Source organism: Manacus vitellinus, unplaced genomic scaffold (assembly GCF_001715985.3).
Source record: "Manacus vitellinus isolate BGI_N305 unplaced genomic scaffold, ASM171598v3 scaffold_42_pilon, whole genome shotgun sequence".
Classification (NCBI taxonomy): Eukaryota; Metazoa; Chordata; class Aves; order Passeriformes; family Pipridae; genus Manacus; species Manacus vitellinus.
Window position 1 is genome coordinate 2,263,976 of NW_021940553.1, and position 14,815 is coordinate 2,278,790.

A 14,815-nucleotide genomic window follows, 5' to 3' on the forward strand; every position below is an offset into this window, starting at 1 on the left:
TGTCACTGGTCACCACAGAGAAGAACGCAACACAAACTCATTTGGGTGAACTAAAGCATCTGAGGAGAGTCAAAGGTGATCTGCTGTAGCACTTGCAATATATCCTTGTACCAAAAGCTCTGTAGCTCCCAACTCCTTTTTTAGCTGGTACATGTAACACTTGTAAAGCAGAATTCAACTGACCTGCTTTAGGTGCCTACTACTGCAAATCAGATGAATCATGTCCCAGAAGTGCTATTTCTAGAGAACTAGTTCAGATGTAAGTGTCTGATGTTGTTGATGTCTAAAGTTGGGCAGAATTAGTCCTTCCCCAGTCGGATTTAAGGTACGATGCTGTGAGTCTGAGCCCATGTTGCCCTTGGCCACATGATGATTAGGTAAAAATAACAAAATACGAGTGCAGTGGTCAAAGCAAAGCAAACAGGCTCAGTTTTGGCTCAGCTATTAGCACAACCATACAACCTGTGGGACCAATTGACTCCTTCCAAATAGCTTAAAATTCATCCAGCAATCCTGAAGGCTTCATTACCAAATTAGCAAAAGCACTGACTTTGCTCCCGACTAAAGATGCTCCTGAGAAGGGCTTTGTTGGCCATCAGAGTGCTTATCCACAAAATCTGGCCAAAAACTGGCTTAACATACTATTAGTATGTTTTATTAACTTGTCATGGAACATTATTAGTTTAACTATTAGAGTCAGAGATGAGTAAACATGTGTAGTAAAATTTGGACTTTGTCCTTCAGCTTCTACAATGTCCCTGTCTTAAGCACTGCCTCAAAAAGACTGTGAAAAGCAGGACTCCTGCATTTTTAGTGTGGCTTTTCTTTTCCCAGAAAATTAATGATATTCACCTTGGATTAACTTAGAAAAAATCTGGACAGTGCTTATTGGGCAAGACATGTTAATACCTTCACAAATAGTGACCTCTTGCCTGTTGTGGATGCTGTCCCATATACAAATCCAGTTAAAAAGATAAACAAAGGCAGAGAAAGCATCCAGTTGTCAAGAATGCATTCCTAAGGATGAAGGACCACAGCTGAAGAAGATCTCTAGATCTCTTTTAAGTCTGCTTTTTCCCTCTGTTTTCCTGGAGCTGGCATGTGGCATAGATTCATGTTTATCTTCATGTCACTACAAATGTCTTTTTTTACTGTTGGGGTATGAATTTTTTTTTCCTATTGTGATCAGATTTCACCACTTCCAAGTGTAACTCCGAAGCAACATTTTGTTCATAGCAAAAGACAGTGTTAGAAGGAAAAAGTGAGGAGATTTTTGAAAAGATATAAAAAGAAGTTGCTGGTGTGACTGCAGAGTCTTGAACCTAAAAGGGAAATACAACATCCACCAAGGGAAGTGATGTTTCTCTGCTGCTGAAAGTCCTTTTCAGCAGTGTAATAATTTCATCTGGTTTCTGCCACAGACTGAGGAAGTGCATGCTCTAGTTACCCCAGAAGGTCTTTTCCTGGGGATATTTAATAAGGACTGCTGTACATTTAACCTCAGTCTTGCCTTACTTGTACTTTCATCCACTCCATGCTCCACAGCTGCTGGTGAGGAGGCTGCCCTGAGTGGGTGAAAGCTTTTCACTCCTCTCTCTTGTGTTGCTAAGAATGGATCTGAAATAAGATGTCTCCAGGTCAGCTCCTGCAGGTCCCTGGGGAAAGAGGATCTCTACACTCAGACCACTCCTGAGCAGACTGCTGGGAGGAAGGGGAGCAGGACCAGATGTTGATGCTGTTCTGCGACTTTGGCTTTTTGTTTTCTGAGCTTCTGGTAGCCCTGTCTGAAAGCAGAGCCTGGGTCAAACAGCATGTTTGGGGGAATGTCTCTGTTTTGTTAGAGCATTTTGTAAAGCTTTATTTTATGTATAGGTCTGCTGCTTTTAGTTTGTGTTTCCTGTTTTCCAGGCAAACTGAAGAATTAATTCTTTGTGCAGTCCAAGTGCTACCCACAGAACAGAGGAATGGAAGACAAATCAAAAGGAGAATAAAAGAGTGAGAAAAAAAATCGTGCTCCTGGGGAAGAACTTTCCATGGAGAATCTCATGGTAGGTATCCATCCTGATGGGTACAGACAGACTGAAGCTCCCTTTCCTGAACAGCTTCAGACCTGAAATGTTTGGCTTTCAGGGCAGCACCTTGCTTGGTTCTAGCAGACTATTGAGTCATATTAGGCCATAGCTAAATTTAAGCCATCAAACTTGTTGCAAATGAATCTGAAATTACAATTGCGTGGGGAGACTGAGGTAAGGTCTTGGGATCTTAATTCTCTTGTCTCAGGAGTGTGCAATAAACCAAAATATCATTTTGGTCCTTGATTTGTGTTCTTGTTGCAGAGGGGGACCATTCATCGGAAATTGTGGTGAAATTGCATATATTCCTATCAACCGAGTTTTCCCCTAAAATCTGTGGAGACAGAATTTAGGGAAAAATGAAGTTATAGCTCTGCAAGAAGCAGCCATTTGAAGCTCGTTATTTTCCTGCATCTTGAGCATTATCTTCAGAGAAAAACTCAGTCCAGGTAATTTTTAACCAAACCACAGTCTTAAGTGCTGTCTCTTTGAGTACGACTCATAAATATTACAGTGGAAATCAAAGATTTGACACTTGAGACACTGTCTTCATTTGACACTGCCTTGGTTCGGTGGACATTTGGCCTGTTGGAGAAAACAGAGCTAATGGTCTTGTTAGGAGCTTGATTAACAACCAGCTTTAATGCATGACCAAGCTGCCATGTAGCATGGCAATCATTCCATGCCTCTGTACTGCCTACATGACTCTAGCAATAAAAACACTGCTAAGTGCCGAGAGCTAAAATAGAAATAACCTTGAAATGAGGAGGCTGAGAGAGTGACACAGGAGTTTACCACCATTTTACTGATGAATCTTCACCAAACTAGTTGCCAGCAGCTATTGAGCAGGTTTGAAACCTGCTGACTCAGAATCCGAATTGTGGCAAGGTCTAAAACCAGGGGTGGGGCTGGAAAATCAGGCTGAATATCATCTCCTCAAGATTTAGGTTGCTTTGATAGTTGTATTTCCTTTCCCAGTTCACAGGTCTTTATGCAGTGAAAATAAGTTGCTTTGCTACCAGAAGACTGTTTTGAAGCAGGCCACCAATACGTGTGTGTGGGAGCAGAGGTTGGTGTGTGATGTGGGCTGCACTTTACTCCTGATCATACAGTATCATGAGTTGGAAGGGATCCACATTGAGTCCAACTCCTAGTCCTGAACAGGACAACCCCAAGAATCACGTCATGTCTCAGAGAGCCTTGTCCAAACACTCCTTGAGTTCTGTCAGGCCGGGTGCTATGCCCACTGCCCTGGGGAGCCTGTTCAGTGCCCAACCACCCTGTGGGGCAAAAACTTTTTCTTCATATCCAGCCTAAACCTCCCTGACACAACTTCAGGTCATTCCCTGGGGTCCTGTCACTGCTCACAGAGAGCAGAGATCAGTGCCTGACCTTCTGATAACCCTTATGAGGAAGCTGCAGATCCTGATGAGGTCTGACCTCAGTCTCCTCTTCTCCAGACTGAACAAACCAGGTGACCTCCAACACTCCTTGTATGACTAATGAGGGTAGAAAGCTTGGAAAAAACACCTTAAAACCTTTTCCTCCTCCATGCTATGCATGTGTACAAGCTGAACCAAGTTTCTTGCCATGGCTTCAGGGCTATGACTTGTGCTGGGAATCATCATAGCCCTGTTAAATCCCGATGCAGTTCGAATAAAAATCATACTGACCCAGGCTTTACTTTGTAAAGACACCTATAAACTCCTCCAGTGATGCAGAAAATGCCCAGGAAACCTTTAATGACTCTAACAACTTAGTAGTCTGGGCTTTCTGCTCTGCTGAGAGGTGGCCTCTCCAGAGGCATACATGTGGGCACTCGTTCAACACTGAGTCAGATGGAAGAGATCCAGCAACTGAATCACCAGTGCCAACATCTGACATCTACCTACTCGCTGAGTTTAGCCAGCCTTAGCCAGGGAGGTCTGCTAGGTACTTACACCAGCACAGTAGACCTGCTAGAGCGCTCCTGGAGCTCATCCACTTGCCCCCAGGAAATTAACTTTCAAGATTAAAACACTGGAATAATGGTTGAAACTCTCAATATTCTCCAGAAATGGTAGTTTCCTTTTCAGTTCTCATGCGCTGTTGGGAATTGAGCCCTTTAAGCTTTTGTTTGTTTGCTAAAACAGGATGGACTGTTATATTCTTCTCCGGAGACCCTTTTACTTAGAGTTACAGATTGTGGAGAGATACTGTGCAGTCGACTGTGAAAGCCTATTGTGCCTATCTCGCAGCAATAAATGCATTCCATAAATTGCAATTAAAGATGCGGTTGGGGAGCCTAGTTAAATGAGTGGCAGTCCTCCAAATATGTTGGCTTTTACTTTAAGAAAGGGCAGAGGTGTTCTGTATTCTGGCAGTGCTTGCATGTCTCCTTGTGCCAAGAAGGACCCACTGAAGCTGGAGAGCCTTTCCCTTTAACAAAGCTGTCATGGCTTAGCATGGCAAACTGTCTTATATTTTGTCAGAGCTCTGTTCAATATCCATTAAATCAGGCCTGAGAGACAGGGGTAGTGTTAGTCACCAGCAACTAACCTAGACCTAAATTGTGTCTGTACTGGGTGCAAATTTAAGTTTGAAATTGTGCTGCTAACTTGCTATACGCTGTTTATCTTTGCAGAGTTCAAAGTTGGGTTGGTGTAAGAAATAAGGACAATTTCCTGTTCCATGTTTGTGGGAAAGGGAGTCTAAGGACAGACTGTTTTTCACTCCTCATTTAACACTGCCTGATGCAGCTCACATTGTCTTGATTATGTGACAGCAAAAGCCCCACATGATTTCCCAAATCCTTATTAAATTGGTGGTGTCTCATTCCTGTAACCCTCTTTGTCCAGCCAAAAAAAAAAAAAAATAGTATTTTTAAAACTTCAGTGAGATGTCACCAGTTCAACGAAGGCTGAGTTTGCTGAGAGTCTGAAATGGCAGTTCTGTGCTGCACTCCTGGGCATTCATTTCAAAAAATGCCATCGGGTTGGCACTGAAAAGTCAAAAGCTGATGAAGAGAGGACAGAGATATTGCAGTAGAATACCTAAAAATTATGCAAAGTTTGCTTTTTTTAATGGCGATATCAGGAGATGGCAGTTTCAGAGTCCAGATGGAAAAATTTGGCTAAAAAGTCGAGGAAATTTAATAAAAAATTCTGATTTCATATTAAAAACTGCATCTATTTTCCCAGCTAAGCTATTTCTGAAGGATACAAGAAGAGACAGATGATATAAGGAAAAGGGAGCTTGTTTAAAAAAGTAAACTCCATTAATGCACATGTGTGTTTGCATGTTATTAGTGCTGAAAAGAACTTTTACCCCCAAGGGTCTAAATTCATCTACAAAGAAATGAAGGCATCCAAGCAGATTGCTTTTTTTCAACTAAAAAAATAATAAAATCTAATTAACAACATTTCTCTGGAAACGTAAAGCTCTGGATTTCTTCCTACCCTCCTTCAAGTTTTCCCTCATTTCCCCAAATTCAAACCCACCCTGTTGCTGTGCCCAGTCTGAACAAATGCAGGGGGTTACTGGTTACACACGAGCTCTGTCCATTCAAGCTCTACAACCAAACTCTTGCCTCTACCAGAATGCTTTCTCAGGTAATGTATTTTTTTTTTCTTGGAGCTATTTTGACTAGTGCTCAACTAGGTCGAAATGTCATCTTGGATTTGAAAAATACCTCAAGTTTGTATATTATGCATCAGTTTTTTAACTGAACTGGCTCCTTTGAGGGGTAGGGGTAGGCTGTGTTGTTCTGGTGGGGTTGTGTGTGCTTGCTGCAGGTGAGGACCTGACTCCTTCCAGCAGCTGCTGCCATTACGTACTCAAATATCACCACAGCCTTTACATTGCTTTGTTTGCACATTTTTGGTATTAAACTATAAAACGCCCTCACCCAGCTGTGTTTGCCTTTCTTTTTTTTTTTTTTTCATGTTTCCTTTCCTCCAGTTTTCTCCTCAAAGTATTTGCCAGCTCTTCTTTTTTTTTCTTCCCCCCCGCCCCCCCCCCGTGTGTGTATCCTTCTGTTTCATTGATGGATACAGACTAATTCTACTTTCTCTTGACCATTTTTATCCTTCTTCTTTCCTCCTCTTCTGCTTTTTCTGCTCTCTTCTCCTTTCCCTCCCTGTTTCTTCTCACTACTCCATGCACATCCCCAGGCCTATCAACACCACCAATGTAAAGGACGCTTGACAGAAAAAAAGACATAAAGAATTAGATAAACAGTGAATGTAACTTGCTGGCCAGTGAATGTAGCTTGCTGGCTGAATGGAGGTGTTTTCCAAGTGAAAGCCAATCTACAGGCCCCCAACTGCCTGCAGAGTTTGGCATCTGGGCTGAGGAGAAGGGTGAGAGGATGAAGCAATTCCATTTGGTGTTTTTCTTACAGTGTTTCTCAGGTGGTTAAATTTCAGCAAAATATCTCCCCTTGACCCACTGGTCATTGTTTATAGTGGATGGATGGAAGTGGCCAGTCTTTTTGGGCTACACAGTGCCAATGCTTCCCATAGCACAGGGTTTATAGAATAGCACAGAGCATTCCTGGAAGAAAAAATTCTTCTTTTGTAGAAAGCATAAAGATGAATCAGGGGTGCATACAGAGTTGTAGAATCATAGAATGGATTGTGTTGGAAGGGACCACCTAGCCCAATCCCCTGCTATGGGCAGGGATGCCTTCCACTATCCCAGGTTGCTCCAAGCCCCATCCAACCCTGGACACTTCCAGGGATGGGGTAGCCACAGCTCCTCTGGGCAACATGTGCCAGGGCCTGATCACTCTCACAGCCAAGAAAATCTTGTCCTACCCTGCCCTCTGGTACTTTGACGCCATTTCCACAATATGAAAGGCACAAGAATTGTGCTTCCTGATTCTGCTCTCAGGAACCTGAATAGACTGAAAGTCTAATGAAGGTTGTACTTATAAGACCTATAGATTTCCATATGTGCATCTTGGTTACCTTTTCTGAGTCACAAATGTCTGGCATGGACTAGGAAAACATCAGCTACAGGCAGGAGAGCTTTTTGAAGGATCAGCAAAGCTCAAAGTAGCAAAATGGCTGTTTCCTCAAACCTAAAGGTTTTGTTTTGAAACATGTGGTTATTAATAAAAAAAGCACAGAGCACTCACAGGTTTAAAAGGTATGTCTGTGCTATGGTCAAAGGTGGGATGATGCCTTGTGTGAAAACAATGGGATTGATGTTGAAAACATGGAGTTTGGTTGGATGGATCCACATGAATGAGCCCCCTAGGGGTTCACCCAGCATTTTGGCAGAATCTGAGCTCACTCACTTCAGTGCTACTGCTGCTCAAAGAGAGCTGATTTGAAGCACTGGGTGCATTACACAAGTTGCAATTCCAGCTCATTTGCAGTGCAGTCATGGTAAGAGTTACCTGCACTGTTCAGGGCTGTGTCTTCTGTGGTGTGCTAGTTACAATGATGTGCCGCAGACATAAACTCACGGGGGTGTTCCAACTTTGGGTATCACCACTAAGTCAGAACTGACATGTTCCTAACGTTCCTCTTGCCCAATGTCAAGTCCCTCCACTAAGCAGTAAGAACAAGGATTTTTTAAGGACAAAATTTCAACATTGGAAAATATTTTAGGGGAGAGCTGGGGCATTTTCACTGAAGAAAGAGGTAAGAACATGACTGAGAGCACACTGAAAAATTAGCTGTCTCGAAAGGTGAACCCTATTTTAAGGTTGCCTAATATTTCCAAAAATTTCAATATAGGAAAATTGAAGTAAAGTGCAATTGGCATGAAAGAAGCAATACTGGTATTATTTTAGAGCCTGACTTTTTGCATGCAATAGCCTCCGGCATGATACAAAGGGCACAAAAATGTAAAAATAAAATAAATACTAGATGAGAAATTTATGACTCAGATGATTAATGAGGGGTGACAAAAGCATCTTTCTTTTTAAAGATGTATTAAGACAGCAATGAAATCTCATTAGCTGAGATAACTGGGACAGTGGGTAGTGGTGGGAGAGAGAGCTTTCTCCAAAGTGGTGTATCTGAGTGGCTGAGCAGAGATTTTCAACAACCAGTGCTGTCCACCTGATACCTTTCCCATGAAATAAATATGCTGCAGATCCATAGCCCTGATTTGTGGAGCTAGATGCAAGAGTCACTGGGTGAAATGTATAGTCAGCACTGTAAAACAGGCCAGACCATTGGTCTCTTCTGCCCTTAAAACTCATAAATCATAGCACAGCAATGAACATTTCCCTGGTAAAAAAACGGAGTCCAGAACCATGAGAATTGTAGAATCATAGAATGATTTGGGTTGGAAGGAACCTTAAAGATCATCTCATTCCAACCTATGCTGTGGCAGGGATACTTTCCTCTAGACCAGGTTGCTCCAAGCTCCATCTATCCTGGCCTTGAACACTTCCAGGGGCAGTCGGAGCTTCTCTGGGCAACCTGTGTCAGGGCCTCACCACCCTCACTGGGAAGAATTTCTTCCTAATTTCTAATCTAAATCTACCATCCTTCAGCTTAAAGCCATTCTGCCTTGTCGTGTCCCTCCATGTCCTTGTCCAAAGTCCCTCTCCAGATCTCTTGGAGCCCCTTTAGGCACTGGAAGAGGCTCTAAGGTCTCCCCTCAGTTTCTCCAAGCTGATCAGCCCCAGTTCTCTCAACCTATTTCCGTAGCAGAGGGGCTTCAGGCCTCTGAACATCAAAGACAAAGGCAGCTGTGAGGCACATGAGATCTGTGAGGCTCTTTGGGAACTCACTGTGGAAGGTTATCTCCTTCCACAACGCTTTGCCACAAGGAAGGTCACGTGCAGCACACCCAGGAGCTGGAACGTTTACAGCCCAGGAGCTCCTGCCTGCTCTCCTGGTGCTGGTGGTGGGTGCACACCAAACGGGCTGTAGCCACCTCTGCTGTCACAGAGCAGAGAGGTCAGAGCCTGGAAAAAGGAGAGGTGCAGCAAGTATGATTTTCAGATGCCCAAATCCAGAATCGTGATGCTGATTCAGCTGTTATGTAGTCCTGCAGGAGTTACATTTCAAGGGCACCACAGGTTTTTATGGTTAATTCTTCCAGATGCCTGATTTTTTTTTCTCACTCCCAATAAATTTCCAGAAATCAGCAATGACTTTGGTTTTCTCCCATGAGATGCATGAGCCAATAGGTTTTCTCAAATTACCTCCAAAGCTAGGGTTTTTGACTTTTGCCATTTTTTACCACACCAGAAGGGAGACCCTTCATTCAAACAACAGAACTCGTGCACAAAGGGGATATCCATACCCACTCTTTTCCCTCCATGAGGGTGTCAAACCCCTGTTTTTGGCCTCTCAGGAAACTGCTGTAACCACTAGTCTGTAAAGTGGTGTAGGAAAGAATTCAAGATTCATAGTCAGACAGAGCAAGGTTGGTTCAATTCACTTCCAGCAGTGTACGAGAGGAGCTGGATCTGCTGTCAAGGGTAGAAAAAAATTGGAGTTTTAAGAGAAAACCACTAAGAATGACCAAGCAGGAGTGAAAGATTTAGGCAGATATTGTGTTACTGTTCATACAAACAGTATAGTCAATCTTGGAAAGCAACAGGTTAGTGTTGGATCGTATCACTATTCAAATCACAGTAAGTAGTATTTTGTCTCCTAAAACAGATTTGATTTTTTAAAACCATAGGAAAACACAGAAAGTCACCAAATCAAAGACCCTGTTTAAAGTAAAGATGATTAAAATGCAACATTTGCTATTTAAATTTGTCTGTGACAGTAAGCCGATATCTATCTTTTTTCTCTAAATATAGTATTTTGTTTCCTCTTGAAGTCCAAAGATGACTTTCTTGTTCAAATAACTATTTATTTGTACAATAAACCAAATCACAATGTCAGCACTAAGCATCTCTCAAAATTCTTTTTTAATGAATGGCTGCTGTTTTCATAAATCTTTCCCCAGCCCTGAGCAGATCCAAGAAGCCATTGGGAATTTTTTCTTTAATATTCACAGGTCTTGAATCAAATGTCTCTGAAAAAAAGGGGTTTCTGAATGAACTAAGTTGTTTAAAAAGTGTAGTTTCTTCTGGATTTGTGTCCTGTTTTCCTTCCACCCCATCGGAATGACCTCAGCTCTCTGAGTTCCATGTGTCCCCCAGGTGCTGCTGAGGGAATGCAATCCCTATTTACATTCCCAATTCCTATACTTCTGAGCACTCTCTAATCCTTCCTCTGAGTCCCAATTAGGATGAAGCAGCACTTATGGCTCTTAGAAATTCATGTGCTGATTAGTGACCAGTAATTTCATGGATAAAGGCCAGAGTGTGGCTAGAACTGAACAGAAAAGCTTCTGATTTCATGAAAAACACTGGAATTTAATATCTTTGAGACCTCTGCCCTTCTGCCAAAGTTGATCTGCGGGTTTACAGGTTATTGAAAGGGAATGTCAAGTAGCTGGACAGGCACCAAGTATGATCACACAAGTCCCGTTTTCTCTGCTAAACACCACAAATAACTTTTGAAAGAGAAAATTCAATGTACCTGGATTAATCTTATCTCCAGCAGTGATTTAGGAGCAATATATAGAATAACATGCAGCACAAGTTATGTACTGGTGATGCACATCTAGAAACTTTTCCAGCATTATTAACTTCTAAACTTCTGGTTTTGATAGCATCCTCCTCCACACAGCAGCAAATTCAAGTCAGCTAAAGAGATAAGCAGCTTATCTATTTTAAAGTTGCCTTTTTTTCCCCCTCTTTCTTGCAGGTACTTCATCAGTTCAAAAGCTTAAGGAAAAAGGACATTCCTAGGAGAGATTCACTTCGTGAGAGAAAGAAAAAGCAAAATGCAAACACAGCTGATCCTCAATGAATTGAATCTTCCCCCAAAGGCTGTCACAAATAGGTACATGTACTTCTAGCTTTGCTTCTTGGGATTCTTCTGTCTTATGCATCATATGCTAATTATATCACCAGTCTGCCTGCAACATTTCATTTGGCATTTTTCCTTCTTCTTGCTTGTAAATTTACATCAGCGAAGAGATAGGGTGAAATTATTAATGAAAATCTATCCATAGGTGCCTTTCCAAAGGAAGAGAGCAGGACTAGCGTATGAAACATATCCTGCTTTCAGGTTTCCTTTTAATGCACTTCTGTTTAATTCTGAACCCCCCTAATTTGCATAGATAAGAGGATAAAAGCAGTAACAAGCATCTCAACTGGTTCTGAATTTCCCCCCACAGACAGAATTGTATATCTGCTCCTCCTTTCTCTGTGTGTTTCTCTCAGGAGACAGACAGCACGGCGTTCACTCGCTGCTCCTGGTTCTCTTTAGTTTCATCCCCAAAAGAGGATTCCCCAATGAGCCGAGACACAGTGGGTGGGATTTCTTTGAGCAAAAGTCTCCAGTGCTAAGGTTTTGCAGAGAAACAGGGACTCCATCAGAAGCAGAGGAATGAGATGAATTAGTGGTGAACATGGTGGTGCTGGGTTAACATTTGGACTCCATGATCTTAGAGGTCTGTGACCTTTAATGACTCTGTGATTCTGTGAATTGTGACCTAACAAGAGCTATTTATCTGGGCTCATGTTTGCTCTGATGAATCGACCATTGTGACCACTGAGCCCTGGAGCAATGAGGAGGAACCATGAATGAGATATCAGCAATGTCAGAAACAGCTGAGAGGGAACAAAGGAGGAATCATAGAGTATCCTGAGTTGGAAAGGACCCACAAGGATCATCGAACCCAACTCCTGGCCCTGCACAAAATAACCGCAGCAGTCCCTCCATCTACCTGAGAGTGTTGTCCAAACATTCCTGGAATTCTGGCAGACTTGGGCCGTGTCCACTTCACTGGGGAGCCTGTTCTAGTACCTGAGCATCCCCTGGGTGAAGAGAGCTTTCCTAACACCCAACCCGAAGGATGAGCTTTATTTCCCTCTAGATGAGTATGTACATGCCTGTCTTATCCTGCAGACAGAGTAAACTAGTCTTAGTTGCTCAATAAAGGGAGGCATCACACAGCAATAAGGCGGATGTGGAAGATGGTTGTGAACAGAGGGGGATGTACTCAACTCAAAGCTGATGAGCTGCTTGGGAAAAAAAGTGTAATTTTTTTCCACGCTCTATTAGGAGGTACCTTCTCAGCAGGCAGTGACAACACACAGGACAACACCCAAACTCCAATAAACATAGGAATAGGGGTGGGTAGCTCTTAGATGCTCATTGCTCTTCAGGTGTTGAAATGTGGAATCACCAGTCTGTCTACAGTGCCCTGCTTTTGAAAGCTCAGTGTGTGAATGTTCATTGCAGGAAAAAACAAATTAATTTTTGGTCTGTCTCTTTCTATTTATTTTTTTTTTTTTTTTAAATTTGGTCCTTAACCCAATATACAGACAGGCATTCATTGTCCAGTGCTTCATAGTTAGTTTCTCCAATTTCCTATTTGGAGGGTTATTATTTGCTTTCTGAACAAAAGATTCCCTTCAAGTTTTACCTGCTACCATTTGCTACTTATGACTATCCCAAAACTTTCCATCAAAAAAATGTTTTTTTTATTAAAGAGGTACATTCACTGAACTGCACGCCCTATAAAAAAGAATTAAGCAAGTGAAAAGAAAAACACAGCTTTGAGAAACTGAAAATTTCAACTGCAAATTCAAGGGGGGTTATTTTTTTTTAATTTTATATTCTTAGCTGAGTATTTCCGCTTCTTATCCTATTTTTTTTCCTGATTATCAGCTGCAGCACAATAAGGGCTTTTACTTTTTTTTCTGCTCAAAAAAACCCCCACAATAATCTGATCAAATCTCGCAATGAAACTATGGCTTCAAAACAACCCAACTCTAATATAATTTGCATGAGCCCTATATCACCCAAATGCTCCTGACAATTCAATGAACTTTGTCCTGCATTTCACCAGAATACTTATGAACCATATTGGGCACAGCAGAGCTGTTAATGAAACTGGAACTGAATAATTACAGCACGCTCATCCTTGAAGATGCAGGCAGATGTGGGGAAGTATACTCCATTTGTGTCATTGAAATACCATTGCAAATTACCTCTGCTCTAACTACGTTTAAACAGAAATACAGGGGAAAAAAAAAAGTCTTCCTTGATAATGACAAGACAAAAATGTCCATAAAAAGGAAATAAAGATGACATACTTCTTTTTCTGTGACATACATTTTTTACATGGCTTAGGGGCTTTGCTTCCTGAGAGTTTACGTCGTCAACTGTCAGGGCCCTTCCATGCATGATTTATGTACGCATAATAAAGACATCGTGGTTGAGAAACTGATCTGTGATTTCAAACAGCTTTGAAACTAACAGCAATAAAATATATAGCACATGAATAATGTAGGCTTTAGTTAAAACAGATCAAATTTTGAAAAATGGGAGGCATATTTATTTTCGATTTTTTCATCTGCTCTTCCCTCCCCCCCATCAAATTGAATGACAGCTTTTAAGGGAGGCAGACCAAGGATTTCAAATCTTTGGAATCTTCTAAGAGAGACAGGCCAAAGATTTCTAGTTCAGGGGCCAGGCTCTGTGTAGAGCTTTGCATGTGTCTCCTTGCTCCCATTGTAGACCCCTGGGAGTGCAACAGGTAGTACAAACCCAGTGCAAGCCACCTCAGTTCAGGTTTAAAAAAGGATACACTGTGAAGGTGTTGGAGCCTGAATTTAAACCAGCTCTTCCTAAAATGCCACGAGAATTCCCATAGCATTTTTGCAGCAAGGCTCCTGTGCCACTAACACTGACTACTATATCATTTTGCTGGACTGTCAAGAGGCCATCAGCAGAGATCGCTGCGGGCACACTCACACCAGGTAGTGATGAGCAGCACTCAAAGTGATGGCTCTCAAAGCCATCTCAAAGTCTTGCTAAAATACATCTCACACTGCACATTAACCTGTGCACTTTCCTGCCTTGCCTAGCCAAAAGGGCTCAGTCACAGACCCGGTTTTTCTGGTGCTGTTGTTGGTTGTTGGCAGCACAGGACAAATGTGCTTGGCAGAGAACACATCCCTACTCAAAATCTCTTTAACTGATGACTGGATGAAAGAAAATTTTTCATTTTATATGATAAAATCAAGACACAGAGATTCAGTAATTTGGATGGAATGCTGTAGGAAATCTGTGCTAACCAGTTACTAATTCCTGCATTCTTGTCTATCCCCATGACATTATCTGTTTTATAATGACAGAACTTTATCAGGTGTCTAGGGAAATTTTACTGGTGCTGTGTTGCAGTCACATTTCAAAATTTGTCTCTGTTCAGGTTAATGAAATGAAATGGAGGATTAGATCGTGCTTAATGACAACAAGAACATGACAAAGGTGCAAAACCCTTCAGGAGTTGTCTCCAAATCTACATTAAAGTTCTCATTTGGCTCTGTAAGTAGCGAAGGCGGACAGAGGTTCTTCATAGCCTCAGAACCTATTTTAATTATCCCTTCCCTGGGTAATTATTAACAGGGGAGGAGAGAACTGCCTCAAACTGTAAATGCTAATGGGTTCCCTTGAGACCATGAGTCCAGAACATCAAGGAATGATGGGCTAACGGCCTCTCCAACGCGTTGTTGCTGGCTGGGAGGTGGAATGCTGCATTTGAGACACTGCTGATATTCCTCAATGACTTGAGGACTAAACCACATGTCTCTATAAAAGCAAAGCTCTTCTTGCACCGCAAGATTCAAGGGGAAAGGAAATTGTGTCGCTAAGACTTGGGCTTTTGACACAGTTAAATGCTGTCAGAGCAGATAAGGAAGGGAAGGTAGAAAGGGGACC

General features: G+C 42.1%; 1 long non-coding RNA gene across 1 annotated transcript; it reads left to right on the forward strand.

Moving 5' to 3' along the window:
• The first annotated feature begins 11,635 nt into the window (after positions 1-11,635).
• LOC112841232 lies at positions 11,636-12,682 on the forward strand. Its single transcript, XR_003212843.1, has 3 exons — positions 11,636-11,686; positions 12,152-12,222; positions 12,583-12,682. It is a non-coding gene; the product is annotated as an uncharacterized LOC112841232 (long non-coding RNA).
• Positions 12,683-14,815: the final 2,133 nt, after the last annotated feature.